The sequence below is a fragment of the Rana temporaria genome, chromosome 2 (assembly GCF_905171775.1).
Source record: "Rana temporaria chromosome 2, aRanTem1.1, whole genome shotgun sequence".
In the NCBI taxonomy this organism is placed as follows: Eukaryota; Metazoa; Chordata; class Amphibia; order Anura; family Ranidae; genus Rana; species Rana temporaria.
Window position 1 is genome coordinate 128,600,255 of NC_053490.1, and position 10,431 is coordinate 128,610,685.

General features: G+C 42.1%; 1 protein-coding gene across 1 annotated transcript in view; it reads left to right on the forward strand.

Annotated features, from left to right (window-relative positions):
* Positions 1 to 10,006, forward strand: part of ZBTB39 (zinc finger and BTB domain containing 39) — a 36,999-nt gene extending 26,993 nt beyond the window's left edge. The window contains exon 2 of the transcript XR_005747392.1: positions 9,463 to 10,006. The gene's annotated coding sequence lies outside the window, so the exon portion shown is untranslated. The remainder of the gene's footprint in view (positions 1 to 9,462) is intronic.
* Positions 10,007 to 10,431: the final 425 nt, after the last annotated feature.

A 10,431-nucleotide genomic window follows, 5' to 3' on the forward strand; every position in this document is an offset into this window, starting at 1 on the left:
TGTGTTGTTTCTGATGAATTTGTTGCGTGACAGGATCGCACGACAATCGTGGCAAACTGCACCTTCACAGATCGTATGAAGCTTGTCGCCCGAAAAGGAGCAGGGATTTATTTTTGGGCTACAAACACGCATAGAGCAGCCCATTTACTGGGCTGTCCTACGTGACACGCAGAATTGCTTGAAAATTGTGATGTCAAAATAATGTGAACGGGGTCTGAATGTTGGCAACCAGAACCAGACTGTTGAGCAGCAGAAATTAGGGCTTACCTACAAAAATTCAACAATGAAAACATTTTGAAAAATTGAACTTACAAATTAGTAAACGTGCTCTTTTTAGAATACATGTGTTGCATTTAAAAGCACTGACGGTGTGGCTTGGGGGATGCAAAAGTTGACTTTTATTTAATGAAAATACATAAGTGGCAAAGCCTAGGTTCATGCAATTTGCATTTCTGTTTTTAACGTGTTTTTGATGTGCTTTTTGCACACTTCTATGGACTGCCAAATGCATAAAAGTGGACAATTCGTGGAACTGAGCTTTTTCCAAAATTTCACTGTAGAGCACAGAAGTGAATGGCCTCTATCTATAACATTGCAATTGACTCATGCATTTTAGCATGTTCTGATGCAAATGTATGAACGAGCCCTTAATGTGTGGTATAAATTAAGCATGCTAAACCTGTGCGTTTAACTGTAATTGTAAAAAAGATGAGTAATCATGCACAGGAAAACATTTCTTAAATTTAACCCATGACTAGGTTATAGACATTAAACTAATCACAAATGTTAAACAAGCATAATACAAGCAAAGCAAAATACCTCTTGGGCTTTCCTGAAATGGTACCTGTCACAGAAGCAACCTGGTCTGCTTTAGCTCTATAATAAACACAGGTGCAGCGCCTCCATCAATATATATATATATATATATATATATATATATAACAAATATATATAACAACAAAAAAGAAGATGAAAATTCCACATAGTGATATGGTAAGGAAAGAGGTTAAGAAGTATCTACCACGTGTAAATGTCCCAATGTGTGCTTGTACTTCATCCCACTATGCACTCACCAGAGTTGAATATTGCGCACACAGATGTAAAGTAAAAAAAAGTACTTGATCATTGGCCGGGCGGGGATGGCGCATGCGCGGGAGTTCAGTCTGATTTGGCATTGGTGAATTTGTACAGTGAGCTGCACTTGTGTGCAGAAGAGACAAAGCATCTCTCTTCTGCATTCAAATATCTGCCTGTTCCCCCCATTTTTTATTTTTGTCCTCAAAGTTCCACTTTAACCCAGTCCCAGTTCTTCAGAATTATTTCAGAAATATTAAGTATTTCAGAAGGCAATTCGCTTAAGAGCAATCGGGGGCAACGTTAAATCTGCAAGTGTGAGATCTAGGGTGAGTGGACGTTGATTGACATCTGTCGCCTACCACTGGGCTCGCTGGGAGGAAGGCAGCAGTGTCTCATGCAGCATCCCAAGAGGAAAAGATTCTGAGCAGTACAAAACTATGTCAGGTACTCGTATTCACTGATAACCATTAGGCACTGATAGATGTTCCCACTGTCAGAGCACAGGTTTGCTTTAAAGCAAAACTCCAGTTTTATTTTTTGTTAGTCATTTGTACATTACGATTGTTTTGTGTGAATTCTCATTAATGAAAATTATTTATTTTTTTAACCATTGGACGTTAAAGGACGTTTTTGCGGTCATTGAGAACTTGGGAAATATTTTTGATATTGATTAGTGAATAAGCACCATTATGACCAGTTACTTTGTGGTGTCATGATGCTGCATAATTAGGTGGTTGTGAAGTATGAAAACTTTGGCTTCAGAGCTAGTCGTTTGGAAAATGGCACCCTACTGTAATATACTATCTTGGCTTTGATCTCACAGAGCTACAGATCAGCTTTAATGTTGCCACATGTTCAGCATTGGCTGGCTTTATGTAGAACTCGCAATTGTTTTGGTTTTACATTTTTGTTACATGTTACAAAACATGAAGTTATGTTTAAAATGTAGTTTCTGCAATTACATCTGACAAATATGACACTCCAGGTAGTAAGTTGGGTATTCTGGTGATGATGGCAAAGTCTTTGGGCTGCAAGTGATGGAATTGTGAGGTGCCATGTCTCAACAGTGGGTGGAGCTAAGTAATTTTTACTTTCGGTCAGGCCCCATCTCTTAGTGGCCTTTGCAAGGAGAGAAGTTTAGTGATAAGTGCTGATGGTCTCCACTAAGGAAGCTGACACTCTGTGGTGCTAATCATAGGCAGTGAGACATTTCCCGATCCGTGGTTGCACAGATCGGGAAATGTCTAGCTACCTGTGATTAGCGCTGCAGAGTGCCAGCTTCTTGGTAGGCGGGGTCACGTGGGGTTGCGAACATGCCTGAGCCCATCCTTAGTCTCCCTATTCCCCTGCCAAATCCACAATCCCTTTCTGCCTAACATCATTGTGCTGTGCTAGGCTTTGTGAGATGTGTAGTTCAGGGCTCAGCATTTTGTCACTGGGCACTGTTAAATTGTAATTTTGTCTGCAGAGCACAATTTCTGATCTTTACTTAGCAGCCAATATGTTTCGTGGTACTCGGCTTTTTCAAAAAGGATATGGCGTTGTGATGTTTTGTTGACTACCTCCTGCATTATCCCCCAACCCTTTAAACTCCTTAGTCCTTATTCAAAAAAAATTTGAGCTGTGTTTAAAGAAGTCCAAAGGCCAGTCATTCTTGTCAGAATATTCACTTAAAGGGGTTGTAAAGGTTCGTTTTTTATTTTCTAAATAGGTTCCTTTAAGCTAGTGCATTGTTGGTTCACTAACCTTTTCCTTCAATTTCCCCTCTAAATGATTTTTTTCTTTGTTTTCTTTGTCTGAATTTCTCACTTCCTGTTCCTCCTCAATAAGCTGTTCAGTAAGCTGTTCTAAATGACTTTCCACCGCTCAGGTGATGGTGGGGCAAGCTTACTGAGGAGAAACAGGAAGTGAGAATTTCAAACAAAGAAAACATTTTTTTAGAAGGGAAAATCAAAGGAAAAGTTAAGTGAACCAACAATGTACTAGCTTAAAGGAACCAATTTAGAAAATAAAAGATGAACCTTTACAACTTGTTTAAGACCAGTGTTACAAGGTTAATTTGCAAAAAACAGCTCATATTTCATATAAAGGAATGCTAAATGCCTGCAACCGTGCTTGGCTCTGTGTCTTCTTCCTTTGTAAACCACTCAGAAATAAATCTTTATTGTTTTTCTCACTTTGATACAACTGGAAGAGCATAGCACAATATCCTGTTGGATAGCGACACTATACAAAAGACTCAGGAACTTTGCTTGCCCAAACCCTAGTATATGCATGGAATCATTCCAGGCAGTCTTCTAGTTTTATGTCTGTCTAAGGGTACAGTGCCATTTGCTTGCTGAATGTTTTTCTGTAGTGCTGAGTGAACATTGGTTTTGACAGTTAGCAGTGATTGTGGAAAATACACTCTCTTAAAATGTTTCTAAGGCCCCTTTCACACAGGCGCCTCTGCTAAGCGGAATCCGCTGAGCAGGCGGATGACAGGTCCATGTCTGCTCCGCTATGCAGAGCAGACAAAGCCACAGTCCTGCTCTCTGTCAGTGGAAATCTGCCGCTCCATCGAGACTGGAGGGTCCGATCAGGTCTGCCTGAAAAACTGACAGGGGGACCTGATCAAGACCGCCCCTGTGTGAAAGGGGCCTAAGTGCAAGAACGAAAGTGTACTGTAATGCAACGCAGGAATCCTTGGATGTGGTGGCTGCATTCGCTTTTTTTTGTTTCCAGGCTTTTGCCCTGGTGATCCTTCCGGAAACACACTTCCTGTCCTAGGGTGGCCATGTTTACTCACTCCAGTGTATGTAACAGCAGCATTGTCTCCCTGGGCTGATATTCACACAACTCCTCCTTTACATTTCCACGAGTATCGGTCCCGATACCGATACTAGTATCGGTATCTGGACAACCCTACATAGGACTCATAGGGATTTGTAGCTTGCAGAAGATAGCTTGGAAGACAGATTAAAATGTTGGAGATTTCAGTTCAATTCACAGGACACAGCTTTACTGGCAAGATCAACATGTGTTTTCTGTACCTGCAGAAAATGTTTATAGCCTAAAAAAAAAAAGCAAATGCATCCACCACATCTAAGGGGACTGATAAGCTGCAATATATAACGTTTTTGTTCTTGGATTGGCTCTTTTAACCCCTTCCTGACACCTCCTGGCCCCTTAGGAGCTTCTAGATGCCGGGAGGAGGAATGCAGGCATTTGGGTCATCTAACCGCTGTGATTGGCTGTCACATCGGTCACTTGATCAAAAATCGCCCAATCGCAAGTATGCATTGGGAGCTTTCCGGCCCCCATTGGGTGCGCTCGCTCAGCACAGTTTTGTGTCTACATAGGGCCCCATATATGCAGGCTCTCTGTGATGAAGCCCACCCGCTGCAAGGCCACATTTCTGTGTATAGCCGGTGGGAAGAGGTTACATTTTATGTATGATGAATTTAAAGACATTACACATCACTGCTACTACATTTTGTCCAACACTAACATTTCCATTTCCACAGGGTCAGTGCCTTATGTCTGTTCCACTTCTTATCGATGCTAACTATCCCAAAAACTACCCAGATATGTATAAGGGAAGATTTGCCGTCTTATGTTTAGGAATCCGGTAGACCTAAATATATCCTATGTTTTTGTAATGCTGTTTTAAAAGTTATAACTGTAACTTGATAGCTCTACAATAATTGAAATATTGGGTATGTTATTTTGTATGTTCTCCGTTTTTTAGGTCAAAAGAGCCTCATCGAAGGTTGTGCCCAGCAATTGTCCATAAAATTGCTACTTCCATGGAAGTAAATTGCATGCAGGTCCCTTTCTCCATATAGCAAGGTGAAATGGTCTTGGGTGGTGCCCACTTTGGGCAGCATAAAACTAGATTTTTACTTTGTATTCTGGTTCTTTAGCTGCTATCTGCCCCGTGAATACTAAAGAAATGACTTGAGTTGTCTGTTCCTGAGTGTTCACACTGGGAAGTGTGGCAGTGATTGGAACTTATAGGGTGGGGTGTATGTGAGATTTTGTAGGCTGCCTCTAACAGTAATTCAGATGGCAATGTATCAAGGAATGTTCTCTCCATGGAACGGGTAGTTTGTTGTATTGATTCTGATTAAATCACAGCATTATATGCCTTTTTTAAATGTTTTATTAGTCTACTTCCACTGAAGGGCTTTCAATACACTGCCACAAAATAGCAATGATGGCATACAGTTGAATGCTAGAAAACAATCTAAATACAAAACGATTACCCTTCTTCGCTTGTCTGTGTGTGTTCGTATCATAAATAAAGTGTATCTGAAAGGTCAGACAATTTTACTTGGTGGTGGCCATACACCGTCTGCCTTGGATTGCTGTTCTTCATAGGCTTCCAGTTGTCTCCCATTGATGGGAAAAATCACAAGGTATTGGAAAAACGGTCTATTCATACCTTAGACGAATGGTACATTTTACAGACTGGCTGTTCTTACAACTACATGATACCATTGTACCTAAACCCAAAATGTTCTGTGCGCTGTGTAAACTGCCTGAGTGCAAAGTTTTTTTTTGAAAAGGAGAAGGGGCTTAGATAATCTTGTACATTTGGTGCTGATTTACTTTAACACCGCACTTGCTGTGACCGACATTCCAGGTACTACCACTTGATAAAATAGTGTGCTCACTCCATTCTATTGTTTTTGTACAGCATGTTAATTCTGAGCTCCTTACTGATCAGATTGGGATCATACGAAATGTTGGACCTCTGCAAGTTTGCACAGTGCGCAACATATTGTGCCGTAAGCATGTGAAATTCTAATGAGAGACAGTTATACCTGTTTTGGCCACTGGAGGTCACAATTGTCCTAGAAAAACATTCTGAAATGCATGGCTAAAAGATCATGCAGATGTTAATTTGCACAACTTCTAAATTCTTTTCTTTCCCAAAAATGAAGTCGACATCTTATTGTCATTAATATTGTGTTCAACTGATTGTATGCAGTGAAATATTTTAGGGAATTTAGAATTACCTCTAACTTGTTTTTTAAATAGTTACTGTAGACATAAACTTGTTAATATTAAACATTTAATGATCACTGTAAAGTTTTGTATATTTTGTAAACATTTTTAGATTGTGACTTTTCTTTTTGTATCACATCATGTGAGTTTAATTTAGAATAAAAAATCAATAAAAAAATGAGTCTGCAATGTGTTCATTTACAGAGTTAAAGTGTCCCATGAAGAGAAGCATTTTGTGTGCTGAACCAATGTTTTAAATCAGTGGTCCCCAACCTTTTTGGGACCGGGGACCGGCTACGTAGAAGAAAATTGTGCCAAGGCCCGGTTGGGGTTAGCACGCGGGGGGTAAGCGTTTTTTTGCGGGCAATTTGTCAGCGCATTATTTCTATTATTACATTGTAGTACTAAATTAAATAGTTCAACCCACCATAATGCAGAATCAGTGGGAGCTTTGAGCGAGTCACTTGCCATGTCGCCTGCCACCAGATGCAGAATGTCACTTGCTACGCTGCCTGCCACCAGATGTGGTAAGGCCCCAACAGATGAAGGTAGTCCCCCCTCAGATGAAGGCAGTGCCCTCCACAGATGAAGGTAGCCCCCCCTCCACAGATGAAGGTAGCCCCCCCTCCACAGATGAAGGTAGCCCCCCCTCCACAGATGAAGGTAGCCCCCCCTCCACAGATGAAGGTAGCCCCCCCTCCACAGATGAAGGTAGCCCCCCCTCCACAGATGAAGGTAGTGCCCCTCCACAGATGAAGGTAGCGCCCCTCCACAGATGAAGGTAGCGCCCCTCCACAGATGAAGGTAGTGGGCCCCCCCCCCCACAGATGAAGGTAGCGGCCCCCCCCACAGATGAAGGTAGCGCCCCCCCACAGATAAAAGGAGTGTCCCCACTAGGCCCTGTACACTCTGTGCACACAGGTGTCCTAGTCAGTCCCTGCTCACACTCTGTCACTGGTAGTGTTGTCGTACTCAGGGCCTCTCCTCTGGAGCTCAGTCATGTTGTGAGGTCTGAGGATTAGCAGCAGGCGAGTATATGGAGGGGAGGGGGCGGCTCCCTGCTTTCCCGGATTAAGTGTGAACTCGTCTTCTCTCAGCTCTATCCAGCCCCGTTACCAAGGGACACCAGTGGCTTCCCTGTTACTGTGGGTTGTCCTGGAGGTGACGGTGTGCTGCGCCTTCCCCTATGACAAGGGCGGGCGAGCTCAGTGAGGAGGCGGCACGTCCATTCATACTGCACGGGGAATGTCCGTGTGAGAGACGGAGGGAGGGGCCACGGTGCATAATAAACAACACTGTGTGCTTCACTCTCACCTTCCCGGACATTGTTCATCCACTTCGAGGAACTTAATTTCCTACAGCCAGCCGCCGGGCTCTCTCATGCCACCCGCCCGACCGGGGGTTGACGACCCCTGTTTTAAATTTACTTTCATGAAAAACATTGAAAGTCTAACTGTACATGCTTGAAAGGTATTTACAATTATGTAATTTAGAGGTGTATATGCATTTGTCCTTGAGCAGAAATCTGTTAGACGGACGTAACGGTGGGAGATTTACTAAAACTGGTGCACACAGAATCTGGTGCAGCTGGTCATAGTAAATAATCAGCTTCTAACTGCAGCTTGTTTAACTGCTTGCCGACCAGCGCATGACTATGACTATATACTTCAACAGCATGGATCAGACAGGCAGAAGAACGTATATATGCGTCTCCTTTAAGAAGCCGGCATTGTGGGCGCGTGTGCCCCGCCGGGAGCTACGTGACTCCGACCGCGAGCATAAATGGAAAAAGAAAATATGGACAGCCGCACTCCAAAAAATCTTGATGGTTGTCTTTATTTAAAAAAGGCAAAATGCACTACAAGTCACAGCACACTACGCGGGAGTAAAACAGCTGACGCGTTTCGCACTATAAATTAGTGCTTAATCATAGCTTACCCGCGATCATGTCACGGTAAGGAAGAAGGGGGAAATGCTTGTGTACACAGCTTCCTGTAATCGGAAGCTGTGATCACTGTAGTATCACAGTAAGCCCTTCCCACTACAGTTGGAACACGTGGTTAACCTCTTCACTGCCAGTGTAATTTTCACAGTAATCAGTGCATTTTTATAGCACTGATCGTTGTAAAAATTACATTGGTCCCAAATATGTGTCAAAAGTGTCCGATGAGTCCACCATAATGTCGCAGTGACGATAAAAATCGCTGATCGCCGCCATTACTAGTAAAAAAAAATATTAATAAAAATGCCATAAAACTATTCCCTATTTTGTAGACACTAACTTTTGCGCAAACCGATCAATAAATGCTTATTGAATTTTTTTTTACCAAAAATATGTAGAAGAATACGTATCGGCCTGAACTGAGGAAAACATTTTTTTTTTTATATATGTATATTTTTTGGGGATATTCGCTCTATTCATGTTTATAGTGCAAAAAATAAAAACTGCAGAGGTGATCAAATACCACCAAAAGAAAGCTCTATTTATGGGGAAAAAAGGACGCCAATTTTATTTGGGATCCCCGCGATCGTCTCACGGAGGTATAGAGCGGTGAGATGCTTGTGTAAATAAGCATCTCCCCGCTCTGACTAGTGACAATGACACTGATCTCGGCTCCGTGTACTCGAAGCGGAGATCAGTGTCATGTGACACAGAGCCCAATCCCCCCTACAGTAAGAAACGCTATGCAGGGACCACTTAACCCATACAGCGCCACCTAGTGGTTAACCCCTTCACTGCCAGTGTCATTTTCACAGTAAACGGTGCATTTTTATAGCACTGATCGCTGTGAAAATGACAGTGGTCCCAAAAATGTGTCCGATGTGTCCGCCATAATGTCGCAGTCATGAACAAAATCACTAATCGCCGCCATTACTGCCATAAAACTTTTTTTCTATTTTGATTTGCGCAAAAGTTATAGCGTTTACAATCAATAAAACGCTTATTGTGATTTTTTTACCAAAAATATGTAGAAGAATATGTATCGGCCTAAACTGAGTAAAAATAATGTTTTTTTTTTATATTTTGGGGGGATATTTATTATAACAAAAAGTTAAAAATATTGAATTTTTTTCCAAATTGTCGCTATATTTTTGTTTATAGCGCAAAAAATAAAAACCACAGAGGTGATCAAATACCACCAAAAGAAAGCTCTATTTGTGGAGAAAAAAGGACGTCAATTTTGTTTGGGAGCCACGTCAGTTAAAGCGACGCAGTGCTGATTTGCAAAAAGTGGCCCGGTCATTGACCAGTAAAATCGTCCGGGGCTTAAGTGGTTAACCACTTATTCTGACATTTCTTGTTTACATGTAAAAATCTTTATTTTTTCACTAGAATGTTACTTAAAACCCCCACTAAGCATGATTCGTTTGTCTCTCCTCTTTTTGCTACAGATGTGATGAGAGTCTGTCTAAGGAGGATCCTATTGGTGTTCATGCAATGTGCATAGTAAAATCTGAGTGGAGGATTTTCAAGCGCGTTTGACTGCTATTAATTAATGAGTCCACTCATTGGGGTAAGAGTCAGTGTGAACATTCCCTTCTTGATGACGGATTCTTCCCAGCACTTTCCTTTGTGTGGGTATACACCTATTTGACTGTTTTTATAGTTTCTCAACATTGGAACATTGGGACTTTCCCAACCCGACCGTATGGGAAACCGAGCAGATGACGCCAGCAAGCCGCTTGTTCCGACCGACGCGTTTCAAAACTTGCTCAAAACTCAAATCAGTCAATCAATGGTCTTATTGCCAGGGACAGTTACAGTCTCTGTCCCCCCTCTGCTCGGCCGTAAATGGCTGTATTCCGGCTTCAGACTGTCATCCTGTTTGCGTCCAGCCGGCGCAACAGGTTTAAGGCTGTTCTTATATTTACGAAATGTGAGTTTTTTACTGTTTGTTTTATATTTTAATAAAAGTCATTGGTTTTACACTATCAAGGCATCTGCTTTCTTTGCATGATACCATACCAATTGACGTTTAGGCCCCTTTCAGACTGGGGCGGGAGCCGAGGTGGCGGTATAACGCCGCTAAAAATAGCGGCGCTGTACCGCCTGGATTGCTGCGGGAATCAGCCGCTAGTGGTGCGGTATTAACCCCCGCTAGCGGCCAATAAAGGGATTCCAAGCGAAAAAGAGAGAAGTCGGTGGAAACGTGGTAAATCTGAGTGGGAAATCTATGACGACAGAAGAACTGGCGGTCTTAGATAAAGGATTGAAACACGCACCCACCAAAAACCTCAATAAATTCGATACGTACATTGGAATACGGAAATATGTGAGGAAACTCACTATTAAGAAGGCCATCTTAAATAACCCTTTTTTATCCCGTCCGGTTACAGCAATTAATGGGAATGAACCAATAC